At 39.2% G+C, this 13,879-nt stretch overlaps 1 pseudogene; it reads right to left on the reverse strand.

The window, feature by feature from the left end:
* The window catches only part of LOC144455441 (serine/threonine-protein kinase PAK 5-like), a 209,307-nt pseudogene that overhangs the window by 13,957 nt on the left and 181,471 nt on the right, over positions 1–13,879 (reverse strand).

The raw sequence follows: 13,879 nt of genomic DNA on the forward strand, positions 1-13,879 counted from the left end.
TTTGTTGTTTGACCCACTCATGTTTTAGGATTAGATTATTTAGTTTCCAATTACGTTTAATCTCTCTTTCCGTGGCCTTTATTACATATAATTTTTACTGCATCGTGATCTGAAAAGGATGCATTTAATATTCCTGCCTTTCTGCATCAGATTGTGAGGTCAGTATGCCCCAGTACATGGTTGATTTTTGTGTATGTGCCATGTACTGCCAAGAAAAAAGTATATTCCTTTCAATCCCTGGTCAGTTTTCTCCAGAGGTCTTTTAATGAGGAAGGTTTGGAAGTGCCCTATTTCCATGCATAAACATCTCCTCCCCTGAAAGATCATGGTCATTTTCTCAGGGTAGTTGATCATTGGTTGTTATCCTAGCTCCTTTGCCTTATGGAATATCATGTTCCACTCCCTATGGTCTTTTCATGTAGAAGCTGCAAGGTCCTAAGTAATCCTGACTGTGGTTCCATGATATTTCAATTGTTTCTGGCTGCTTGCAGTATTTTCTCTCTGACCTGGTAATTGTGGAATTGGGCTGCTATATTCCTTGGCATTTTCAATTTGAGATCTCTTTCAGGAGGTGATCAAACTATGGCTATTTTGCCCTCTGGTTCTGGGACCTCAGGGCGGTCCAAATGGTCTGGAATGTATTCCAATGCCAATATCACATCTGTTTCTCAGACCAGTAAACTTCTCCAAATGCTCTCCACCATGCTTCTCATATGTCTCACTCCATTTACAGATATCCTGATACTGATATATATTCTTCCTATACAGCGATATTTGTTCTCTCCCTCCATCTTTATCTGTCATATTTCTTTTAAAGAAGATATACCCTTACAAAGCTAGCTACTTTGCCCTCTTGGGTCTAATCTTAGCAAGTCTCAAATATCCCAAGGAGGTCCAATTTGCTTCTTTATATTGCACTCTCTAGTTCATCTTGATTGTCGCCCACAGTTTGTTCATTTGTGTCCGGACATCTGAAACCACGAGCTTTATTTGTGGCTCTTGGCTTGGAAGATTTCCTATAAAATCCTCCATGCCTTGTTATTCTTTTTATACCAGCCATGTAGGGCATCCTGTGAAGACATCAGGGGTGCTCTGCAGCTTGTCTGCAGCCTCGGTGACCCTCGGGAATTCCTCAGAGATTTTATGCGGCTGTGAGAAGGGGCAATGGGAATAGTGGACTGAGCCACAGTCAAGGACACAGAAAAAAAGTGGCCCTCAAAAGAATGACCATAACACAACAAAGGAGGCCTGAGGTACTTTTGAATGAGGTAAATCATGTGCCCTGAGCACTTTTCTGTTGCTTGATGAAAGGGGGATTGGCCCTGGAAGATGTATTTCAAGAGATTGGTTTTATGGAAGAGAGTTGTCACCATTCTGATGTTCGGGTTGACCGATTTTAGAAGCTGTGTTCAATGTTAGCCAGAAAAGGGGAGGAGAGAATCAATATTCTTAGTCTTCTTTAGGCACCAATGTCTGGGGAACACAAAAAATTTATGCACATTGTCTAATTAAACCTCATACTATCTGACGGTGGAGTCTCAAGGTAGGAGTTTAGAGAACAAGTGTATTAGGTGTGGGACCACTGGATTGGGTTGCTCAGGCCATCAGGTCATAGATTCTGATCTAGAAGAGGCCTCAGAGCAACTGATCCAGTCCCCTTGTTTGAGAGAGGAGGAAATGGGGGAAGGTGAGAGGGAATGAGTGAATCTTATTCTCATAGGATTTGGCTTATGGAGGGAATAACATACACATTCAATTAGGTATGGAAATCTGTCTTACCCTACAGGAACATAGGGGGAGAAGGGGACAGGAGAACAGGGGGATGATAGAGAGGAGGGCAGATTGGGAAAGGGGGTAATCAGAAGTAAATACTTCTGAGGAGGGACAGGGTCAAAAGAAAGAATAAATGGGAGGGCAGGATAGGATTAAGGGAAATAGAGTTAGTTTTTCATGACATGTCTACTATGGATGTGTTTTTATAACTGCACATGTACAACCTATATTGAGTTGCTTGCCTTTACAATGAGGGTGGGTGGGGAGGGAGGAAGACAGAAAATTTGAAACCTAAAGTTTTAAAAACATATGTTTAAAAAAAAATTGAAACCCTATGTGTTACTTGTATTACGAAACTTCTACATTCAGAAATCTGGCTACTTAAATATCAGCCTTTTATTCTCCCTGTAATAAGGAAATATTGTTCACACATGAGAGTCAAAAATATTTGCTGTCACAAAGGAGGTTATGACCTTTGCTTCCATGTAGATAAATCAACCTTTGAAGGACATGCTAGGGTTCAGCTTTATCCCCCCACAAAGAGTCTAAGCAGATTTAGAATTCCATCAGTGGCTGGAATTAGTCCTGTTAATTAAATAGCACATTTAACAGGCTTATCCAAGTTACCCAACCAGCAGTGGGTAAGTTATTCTCTGTTATCTAGGGCAAGCTGAAGAAGGTGGCAAACCTTTCTTTTCATAAGCTATAAAATGGCATTTATCATCTTTATGTTGCGTATACTCTTAGGAAGATTTGCACTTCACCCTAGCCACCTTCTTGCCATGGCACCTTGTAGGTAACCCTTCTTCAGTCTTTTGTGCTTTAAGTCAGTAATCACATCAACACTTCTATTCTTGGGAAGGACAGGTGAAGCAATTGCCCCACAATACCATTCACCACTTTTGTGTCTTGCCAGAACAAATCATTAGAAAGTAAGTTCATTGAGGGAAAGCGACTGTACCTCTCTTATATTTGTTTGTGTAGCACTTAGCACAAAGCCTGTCATAGAGTAAGTATTTAATAATTTCCTTTCTTTCTGGCTTCCTTCTTGCCTTCCTTCTTTCTTGCCTTCCTTCCTTCTTTCCCTTTTTCTTTCCTTCCTGTCTTCCTTCCTTCTTGCCTTCCTTCATAATGCTAGTAGTTTGAATAGTGCTAGGTACTGGGGATACAAATGTAGTAATGGGATGGGATTATTACCTTCCCTGATCAATGATATGCCCCTTAAGTCACTCTAAATTATAGAAGGGAAAGATAACAGAGACAATAAGGTGGTAATGTGTTAAAAGGAAGAGCAAAGATGCATTTCTACTCTGTTACATACATTCTCCACTATCTCTTTACAAGATATGAAGTATTCTTTAACAGAAACAGAACAGAATGATAGAATTATTTTCTCTAGAAATTGTAGGAACATTTTGGGTGCAAAGGATAGTTTATACCCCTAGTGGCATTTAGAAAAACAGAAGATAGGGGCAGCTACGTGGTGCAGTCAGGAGGACCTGAGTTCAAATCTGGCCTCAGACCAAACACTTGACACTTACTAGCTGTGTGACCCTGGGCAAGTCACTTAACTGCAACTGCCTAAAAAAAAAAAAGAGAAAAACAAGAGATATCTCCTAAAGGCAAATAGCAGACAAAGAATAACATCTGGCAGTCTAAAGGAGAGTCAGCTCTGGATGGAAGAACACAGTTCTTGAGGGAAAGCACTCAACTCACTGCCCTTCTCTTCATGCCTCTGAGAGGGAGAGGAGGGTTCTCTTTCCTTCTCCTTTTTATCAGCCGTGATGTTTTGTATGGAGGCTAGTAGGACACACTCTACCCTGAAGGGAGCTCTGAAGCAAGTGACCCTTGGCAGTAGAGAAGAGAACCATCTACTAGTTGGAGAGTGAATCAGCTTTGGCAGCGGGGAACCATGTTGCATGGAGTCCATCTGAGCCCGGGAAGTATGGCGTCCAGCAGGGAGCAGTATAAAGGGAAAGAAAAAACACAACTACTATGTGCCAGGTACTGCGCTAAGCACTCTTTACAAATACTATTTCACTGGGTCCTCACAACAGCTCTGTAAGGTAGGTGCTAGTATTACCTCCACTACACCGTAGATAAAACTGAGGCAAACAGAAGTTAAGTGATTTGCCCAGGGCCACATAACTAGTAGTTGTCTGGGGCTGGATTTATGCTCTTGTCTTCTTGACTCCAGGCTTGTGCTGTGTCCACTAAGCTTCCAGGTGCTTTGTTGCATGAGGACACTATGGGAAGAGAAAGATCCCTGAGGATATCAGGGCCCTGTAGTACTAGGAGCACGAGTTTCCCGAACACTTGTGTTCCTACATGTGGACCTCATTATCAGTACATCCTATACATATTTCTGTTCTTGCCATTGATGCTGTGTGGATTTGTGGGAGAGTGAACTCTGGGCTTACAGTGTGCGGGGGGATATTTTGTAATTACTGGACTTACTATGCCATGTTAATAAATGGAGAAAGTATACCCTGGGGTAGGGGCTACAAAAAGATGAAAAGCAAACTTTTGAAAGCTGTAACAACTGTGGAAATGCTTGTTTTACTCCATAAATTAAAAATAAAATAAATTTTAAAAAATAACTGTGATCAATGCAATGACCAGTCATGATTTCAGAAGATCTACAATCAAGTATATTATCCAGCTGCTGACAGAGAAGTCATTGTATTCAGGGTGCAGAATAAGATACTTTTTGAACCCAGCCAGTGAGGGAATTTATTTAGTTTGACCATACATATTTATTTACATAGAATTTGTTCTTTTTTTCCCAATGTGGTGGGTATGGGAGGGAGAGAAAATAGATTTGTTTTAAACTTCAGATCCATTCAAATACAAGATGAGAAAAATGTTCTTTTTTAATGGAAGGAAAATAAATACTGGTTAAGAAAAGCATGAGTAGTCTAGTATAAGGGGTAGACTTGGAATTGGCATCCCTAGATTCAAATTTGGACTCTGACCTTTTAAGCACCACAGCCTCTGCAAAGGTACAATGTCTTGCATTTTCACTTTTCTTATCCGTAAAATGGATAGATATTTGCATTGTAAAGAGTTGTTGGGAGCAAAATTCTATATAAACATGAGAGTACTCTAAGAGTACTGTAAGCTACTTAATCCTGTCTTTCTTAGTTCATTTGTAAATAACATTTTATTTCCAAACACGAATTCCGACCCTTTACTCCTTAAACTTTCTTTTGCCTATAATTTGAAGGCATGCTCAAATTAAGCCAAATGGTTTTGAATCTGGCCACTTGGCCACTAACGTGTTATTGAGTTGCTGATATGAAAGTAATTCTAGATAGAAACCTGCTTATATCACTAATCTGTTAGAGGATCTCGTTGCTGTGCTGTGCTCTCCATTGGTAGAGAACATAATTTATCCATACCCTCTCATCACAGGTCCACGTAGCATGTAGACCAATTGCACTGCCACAGAGAGTATCAGGGAATATTCCCAGCATGTCCTGATGGGAAGAGGCATGGCCAAGGGGCACGATTCCCTCAAAGAAAGGCAGCAACCTGGCCCTTGTTCTTTGCCTGCCTGGGTTTGTCTTCCTGCTCTATTCTTCTTACCCATTGTCTTCCACTGAATTTTAATTACTGTTGTACTCTTCTGGGTTGCCTTTCAGTCTACTTGTTTCAGTAACTTTCCTCATAATTCAAGGACAGAAATGCTCATTTTAATGAGGAGGGGGGCCCCTCTTACATTTGAATCAGTGGAGTTCTTGATGAGCATTAGCAGGTTCTGACTTCCCATTTTGAAAATAATATACAAAAAAGCTAATTCAAAGTGAATAGATTTTAAAAATTATCATGACCTCATAGATAGAATATATTAAATATTATATATAATAAAAACATAAAGTTAGAAGGAAATCATGTGAAGTGTTTTTATGCAGCCTCAGAAATACTTGTGTGCAAGTGCTCCCTAGCACTAAGGGATGATGATGATGATGATAGCTCATATGTTAATTATTTAATTAATATGTTAATAATAGCTAATTATTAATAATAACAGTTAATTATTAATTAATAATAATAGTTAACCTGCTACCATATGGTGCTTGGAACTTACTATGCACCAGGCACTATGCTATGCACTTTACAATTATTATCCCATTTGATCTTCATCACAACCCCGGGAGGTAGGTGCTATTATTATCCCCATTTTACAGATGAGGAAACAGAAGTTAATCAGCATGCCATGCCCTGGGTCGCTAGGCTAGTAAGTGTCTGAGGCCAGATAAGAACTGAAGTCTTACTTTCTGCCTCCAGGTTTGGAGCTCTGTACTGCTTTTGTGGGAATCCAGGAAAGGGTGTTTTGTCAGAGTTCACTGGGAAAGAATAAAGATCACTTCGTCCACAATGAGTTGGAATTCTTCACACTGAATTCTAGGAAGACAACCCGGGGAAACATTTACAAATTCCAGCATCATGAAGTACACGGCTCAGCAGTTCAGCAGCTTGTTTCCTCATCTTACCAGTTCCGGAGCTCAGGGAGGACTCCCTTAGATCATGTAATTTAAGCTCTCCCAATATAGTGATTCCATGGGCTGTCCAATGGTTCTGAATGTCATGTGAATCAGTTAAAAGTGAGAGGCTAGTACAGACTGGCTTTCCTTTTTATCCTCCCCTTGATTTCTAAAATATTCCACTTGAAGGTTAAATACTGAATTGTTGAGATACAAAATGCCTTTCTCATAAATTACAACTCCAAATAGAAATGCCTGGAGGAGTATAACGACAAAGGTATCACAGCACTACAAATGTCAGTCTATGAGCAAGTCATACAGCCACTGACTCAGGGACCATCTGTTTTCATGGGGTTGAAGTACAATGGGATTGAATTTCCATTGCACAGAAGGCAAAAGCAAAATCTATGTAGAAAATCCACATTAACCTAGATGTGCAAGAATCTTAATGTCTTAGAAATCTGTAATTTCTAATTTGTAATAGTGGGTTCTATTTATTAGCAGGCATATAGAAAGGTCCTTGAGGACATTTTTGACCTTTAACTTCTCAGTGGCATTGCTAGATGAGATTAGATATTCAGGTGGTCAGCCGGCTATGGCCCTAAGGGTACATTTTTTAAAATGTCAAGACCAGTCTTAGTTCACAGGTTAGACAAAAATAGGTGGTGGGCTGGATTTGGCCCTCAGGCCATAGTCTGCTGACCCTCTGAAATAGCTAATTAGTGGCAAAACTTGGACTAGAACCCAGCTCTTCAGATTTTTAGTCTAGTGTCCCAGGGTAAAAGAGCTCTAACATTCTTATAAAAATAAAAAAGTGAATGGAAAAAATAGAGAAAAAAAAAGGTGAAACAGGAGAGCTGTGCAAAAGTGGTTTTGAAAATGAGACATGATTTAAGCCAGCTAAATTTAACAGGGCCTTCGAGATTGAAACATTGATGGTCATGGCAAGTGTCAACAAGACACTTTTGTACTTAGATATTGTTTTTATTTTCACTTGTTCCATGAATTCATATAACTTATTCAATTTGCTTTTTTAAACCTCTGGTTCATTTAAATAACTTAAACCCCCCACTGGGATTTTGAAACTTAAAACAGTCACTTTAAGGCGAGGGCAGTTAGGTGGCACAGTGGATAGAGCACTGGCCCTGGAGTCGGAGGACTGAGTTCAAATCCTTACTCTGACCAAACATTGACACTTACTAGCTGTGTGACCCTGGGCAGGTCACTTAACCCCAATTGCCTTGCCAAAAGGAAAAAAAAAACTTAAAAAAAAAAAGGTGTTACCTGATTTGTTTTATTCAAATGTCCATTAGTCCCTTAGCTTCTCCCTGGCAAGTTTACTCTTAAATCAGAAGTAGATAGGGGGTGGGGACAGGAGAAACAGATGAACATATATACTGCTTTTCTGGGTAAGTTTAAAAATAATTTTTAAATTTTCAGGCCATTAAAAAAAAAGCAGTTACATAGTAAAGAGTGTCAAGGTTAACTGGTATCTAAATTATGTATCATTTTTACTTTCTTTCAACAGTTCATTGATACTTAGACTAAAAAATTTAGTTTAAACAAAATGGTGGTGAGAGAAACAGAGTAAGATAGAGTTCATAGTACATGGATTTAGAGCAAGGAGAAACCTTAGAGGTCATCTAATATAATCCCCTCATTTTGCAGACAAAGAAACTGAGGCCCAGTGAAGTGACTTGCCCTAAGTCACATGTGCAGAAAGGAATATCAGTGACAACAGTCATTTATATATCACTTTAAAGTTTGTAATGCTTTTTATCTAATATTACCTCCTAAACACCCTATGAGGTGTTATAATTTCTATAGCTGAGGAAACAGGCATATAACTGAGAAAACTCAAGGGTATACTGTGAAGAAGGTATTGGGACTGGACCTGTAATTAATTTCATTGACATAGGAAGCTTCTAGGTGAAGAACTCCACCTACCAATGAAGGTTGGCACTTTGGTTGGGACTTAAAGTTTGAGAGAGTTGACTACAGCAGAGATGTCAAACTCATGACTTGCAAAAATCCCAAGTGCTGCTCGAATCAGATTAAAATATAACTGAGAAATGTTTAGCAAAATAAAATACAATACAACATAAATAACATCAATTTGTAGTTTTCTAAGTCATTAGGTGTGGCTCACTGAGATCTTTTTCTAGTTGAGTTTGATGCCACTGGACTAGGGCATTTAGATGGAAACGCCTTGCCCAAGGTCACACAGCCCATAGATGTCAGAGGGTGTACTTCAACCCTGGGCTTCATGGCCCCAAGGCCAGTTCTCTTTGTACTATGCAGGGCTGCTTTCTGCAAGGAAAGAGCTTCATAAATATTAATGCTGTCCACAAATGTCAGGCATTCTTACTATGTTCTCAGAAAGTGACCAGACACTAACTGGAACATAGAATAAAAAGATGATTATTTAGTTAGTTTCCTCCATTAGTGGGAGGCAAGGTCTCCTGCAGGTTTCAAACTCCAGGTGGCATCCAGGGAACTGCCTAGCTATAGCCCTTTGAAAGCTTCTCCCTCTTCTCTCCCCAGCTTAAGCTTTCAGAAGCAAATACTTTCTTTTTTAACAGTTTTATCTTGATTTTTTACATGTTACTTTCTTTTTAATTTTTAAGGAGGACATCACGCAGAGCAAATAGAAAAGAGAACATGGAGGAAAATATTTTTATTAAAAAATAAAACCCAACAAATCCCTACATTAAGAGGGGGGAAAACATCTTTTCCTCCCTGAGTAATATTTATCCTTCACTGCCCCCCACAATGGTCATCTTGGCATATAGATTGGACTTTTTATGGGAAGAACAAGATAATTTAGGGTAAACTTAAATTTATGTTACACCTGCATTGGCACATATATCTGTAAGTGATGACTAAAAAAAAAAAAACAACTTGAGGAAGTCATATAATGAAGCAGCCAGGTGGCTCGATGGATGGAGCTCCAGGCCTGGACTCAGGAAAGACCCGAGTTCAAATCCAGCCTTAGATACTTCCTAGCTGTGTGACCCTGGATAAATCACTTAACCTTGTTTGCCTCAGTTTCCTCATCTGTAAAATGAGCTGGAGGAGCAAATGGCAAACCACTTTAGTATCTTTGCCAATAAAACTTCACGGACAGTATTGGTGTGCTATGGTCCACAGGGTTGTGAAGAATCAGATATGGCCAAACGACTAAATAACAGTAGTTATATAATGTCTACTCTCAGGTTCAAAGTAATTGACAAAGGTACCTAAGATAAAAAAAGAGATTGGGAAAATCTAGACCTGTGATTTCACTGGCCAATCCACTGTAGAATGTCCCTCCATTGATGCAGATGGGCTGCTCATTCGCAGCTTACAGTCTTACTTAGAGAGTTGCCATGGTCACAAAGGTGATGTGCAGAATTTGACCTTGATCTTCCCAACTACAAACTCATCTACTATACTCTGCTGCCTCTCTAAATAAAGTGATACATTTTGAAAAGGGAATGTGTGATGCTCAGGGCCCCAGGCATAGAGGAAGGAAAACATGCCGATGCATTTTCTCTTTACCTTCTTTTAGACTATCTGACCTTCCTATGTTTTCTTTTTATATCTTTTACATCTGCAATGTTGCTCCAAGCTTTAAGGCATGCATTTTAATAAGCATCTGGAGGCCAACAAATGGTTTATTGGATCTTGAATGCCGCCACACACTTGGACCTCCCAGTCTGGGGTCCAGTCCGTCCTAGCCGATGCGTTCCATGGCTCACAGTCTATAGCTGCCCTAGCTATGCTTTATATTCTGCCCTGACCATCTTCTCTCTTTTTCTCTTCTCTAGACTTCCAGAGACCTTGCCCTGGGTGACTGAATCAATTGGCTCCTGCCCTGGCCTTGCTATCCTGGTTAGTGAGGTTACTGAGCACAGGGCCCACTAAATCTACCTGGCCTCAAACATGCTTCACACCCCACCCTAGCCAACTTCTTGCCTCCCCTTGATCCACAATCAAATCAATACTGTCACTGCTACTGAAAAGGGCATGCAAACGAACTCCTCTATGGGCCTATTTACCAGGCCTTTGGCATCACAAACCAAAACACCCGTCCCTGGGACCTGACAACTATATGTATTGTTTCCCTCTATTAGAATATTAGCACTTTGATGCTTGCTTGGATATTTGTTTTCCTAGCATATACTCTGCTTGGCATGTAAATGCATTTTCATTCATTCATTCATTCATTTACATATGCAAAGGAGCCTAAAAATTATCTGAAAGTTCCTTTCCATCTTATTGAGTTCTCAGACCCTGAAAGCATAAATGATATTTTAACCTGTTGACAGTAGCATGGCGAAATGTATATAGAATGTTGTACTTGTAGTTAAGGAGGTCTGGGTTCAAATTCTCTCTCTGACACTAGTAATGTGACTCTGGGTGAGTCACTTACATGCCTTAGCCTCATTTGACAGATCAGAAAACTGAGGCTCAGAGTGTTGAGTTATTTGCCCCAGGTCATAGTTGGTAAGTGGTTAAACCAGGATCATAACCTAGGTATCATGTCTCCTGGACCAGTACTCATTCCATTGTATCATGCTGTCTTTCCAATTGTCTCTGTATTCAACTATGTTGGCATTTAACCTTGTTCTTTCATGAGTATATTTAATATAACTTTATTGGTGTATAATTACTAGCATGACTACATAGAAGGGAGTGTTATACTTGGAGTCAAGAAGATTCAAATCCCAAATGACTTTTACAAAGTGTAAGACCAGAGGCCAATTACTTAACCTCTGAGCCTCAGGCAACTCCCTGATTTGTCTATTAGGTTGTTACTGTTAATGGTACAGGGGATTTTGACAATAACAAAGCTATGTTTCCTTGACATATAATTGAAGAATACCATGAATTAATGTTTCTAATCACAAGGAAAAATAGTCAAAATTACAATTTTAATTACTAGAAAATTAGAGTTTTGACTAGGGCAATTTCATTCTTATCTAATATGATGCAGAACAAGGAAGCATCATTTAGCACTGAAGTTCCGAAGTGGTGAAAATACCCTTGGACTTCATTTATATGGCTTAATATTACATTATAGGGTTTTCTGCTGAAAGGTGCCTTTGGAATAATGTTGCAATAATTGCAACTCCCTAATTTACTGATGAAATAAATAACCAGAGCTTAGAGAAGTCTCAGGGGTTATGAAGAATAGAGCCTGAACTCAAGGCCAGCTCTTCTGACTCCCAAGTCCAATAGACTTTCTATTATACAAATCTGGAGACATTAGGAGTCCAAAAACACTTAAACAAGGTTAAGTGTGTTGCCCAAGGCCACCCAGCTAGTAAGCGTCTGAGGCCAGATTTGAACTCAGAAAGATGAGTCTTATTGATTCCAGGTCTGGCACTCTGTGCACTATGGCGCCACCTAGCTGTCCTGCTTAAAGCAGGTCTCAACAAGTCAGTCATGCAGACACACTGCAGTGGCTCCCTATTTTTCCCCTAGGATCATATTATTCTATCCTTAGCTCATCATTTAAAATTTTTATATTTATGTGTAAGATGTATAATTGATATTATTACCAGTACACTAGTACTAGTACTAGTAATTTATAAATAAGTAAATATATACATATGGGGGGGGTGTTTTTTTTTAATGGCAAGCATGGGAGACAAAAAAAAGCTTGATACAGAGCATTGGTGACAAACTCAAATACAAAGGAGCTATTAAACCACATAATAAGGATCCCTGTGGGCTGCATTTTGACTTAGAAAGCTACATATTAACATTATCTATGTTTTATTGTATTATTGTTTATTTTGTTATATATTTCCCATTACATTTTAATGTGGTTTGGGCTAACATGACAGTGTTGTGGTCTGCTATCTACATGTTCAACATTTCTGGTATACAGCAACTGAAGGACCCTTTTATATATAAAACATACCCCCTCCAAATAATAGAAACTGTATTGTTACTACTCATTGACTGAGAAAATATATAGTACCAAAGAGCTATTATGAATTGAAAATTTCTTAAAATGACTAATCACATCTATATCAATCAGTGAAGAATTTAAGTGCTTGCCATATATGTCAGCCACTTTGCTAATTTCTAGAGACAAAGAAAAAGGAAAAATAGCTCAAGCCCTGGAGAAGTTTACATTCTAAGGGAGATCACATGCATAAACCAGTACATCAATATACAACTGAAAAATGGTATTATGTGTATATGTAGAAGGCATTATTCAGCATACAAAAATAATTTTTTTGGGGGGGAAAGGCTTTTACTTGTGACATTTAAAAAAGGTTCCAGAGAGAATTTTGGGTACTTTAATCATTTTACTAATAATGTCAGTATTTAAATAAAAGGATGGTCATTTGGCCATCTTCTTCTTAGACCAAAGACAATCATGGGTGGAGCGGGGCAGGCTCACAGCTTAATTGCTCTTTTGGTGGAGGAGTGTTCTTTCCCCTCCCCCTCGGAACAATCAACTTTGATTGGCTAACTATTCATAGGAGAATGATTATTACAATGAGGGGCTCGACCTGAACTTTGATTATGTCATTTACTTCTAACTCCAACTTTGGGCAATCTATTCAGAGAATTTATCCCCACCCAAACCTGAGTGGAACGCAATGGCTGCCTCACCTGGGTTGGGTCTGGATAGAGGACAAGGTTAGCTCAACCTTCAGAGACATGTCTTGAAATGAGGATAAAAGAAAAAGGGGGAAATCTGAATCTCCCCAAATCATTAGTTATTAATAATCATTTCTCTCATACTATACAATATATGTGGTATAGTGGGAAAATTCTGGATGTGAAGTAAAACAATCAAGCAAACAAGACTGGGTTTAAATCCTGGATCTGTTATTAGCTGTGTGGCCAAGAGCAAGTACCTTAATCTCTATAAGGCTTTTCTTCCCCTCTAAGATGGGGAGCAATGATAATACTACTTGCCCCACAATATTGAAAGTGCTGTCGGTGAGCTTTTGTTGAAATCATGTTACTTTTCTGCTTAGAAAACGTTCAATGGCTCCCACTGTCTTCAGGATGAACTCCAAATTCCCTAGCCTTAAGTGTTTTGGTCCCAGCCTACCAAATCCAACCTTTTCACCACTGGTTTCCAACTCAAACCCTGTGTTCCAGCCTTGGTGGTTGTTTTCATTAAGGTCCCCAGAACCCAACATGCTCCCCATTGCCTTTGCTTTTCTTCAAAAATACTACAGTGATTTGTCATTTCCTTCTCTAGATCATTTGATAAATGTGGAAACTGAGGCAAACAGGGTAAATAAAGTGATTTGCCCAGGGTCACAGTACTAGTAAGTATCTGAAGCCAGATTTGAACTCAGGAAGAAGAGTCTTCCTGGCTCTAGGTCAGTGTTCTATCCATTGAGCCACCTAGCTAAGGTTATCTAACTTAGAATATTAGTTTTTCCATAATCAGGACCCATCCCTTTTACTCTTTTGTGTTCCTCCAAAAATAGTCTTTATTTCTGTAGGCCATATCCTTTCCCTAACGTTTAAGTTGTTGCCTTAAATAAATACATATGTATATATTATGTACTTGAATCTCAAAAAGTTGAATGTGGGATCTGCCTACAAGTTATGTACTGCAGTGACTTGGATAAAGACAGACCTAAGTTCAAATGTGA

This window comes from Phascolarctos cinereus, unplaced genomic scaffold, assembly GCF_003287225.1.
Source record: "Phascolarctos cinereus isolate Bilbo 61053 unplaced genomic scaffold, phaCin_HiC Scaffold_9;HRSCAF=440, whole genome shotgun sequence".
Classification (NCBI taxonomy): domain Eukaryota; kingdom Metazoa; phylum Chordata; class Mammalia; order Diprotodontia; family Phascolarctidae; genus Phascolarctos; species Phascolarctos cinereus.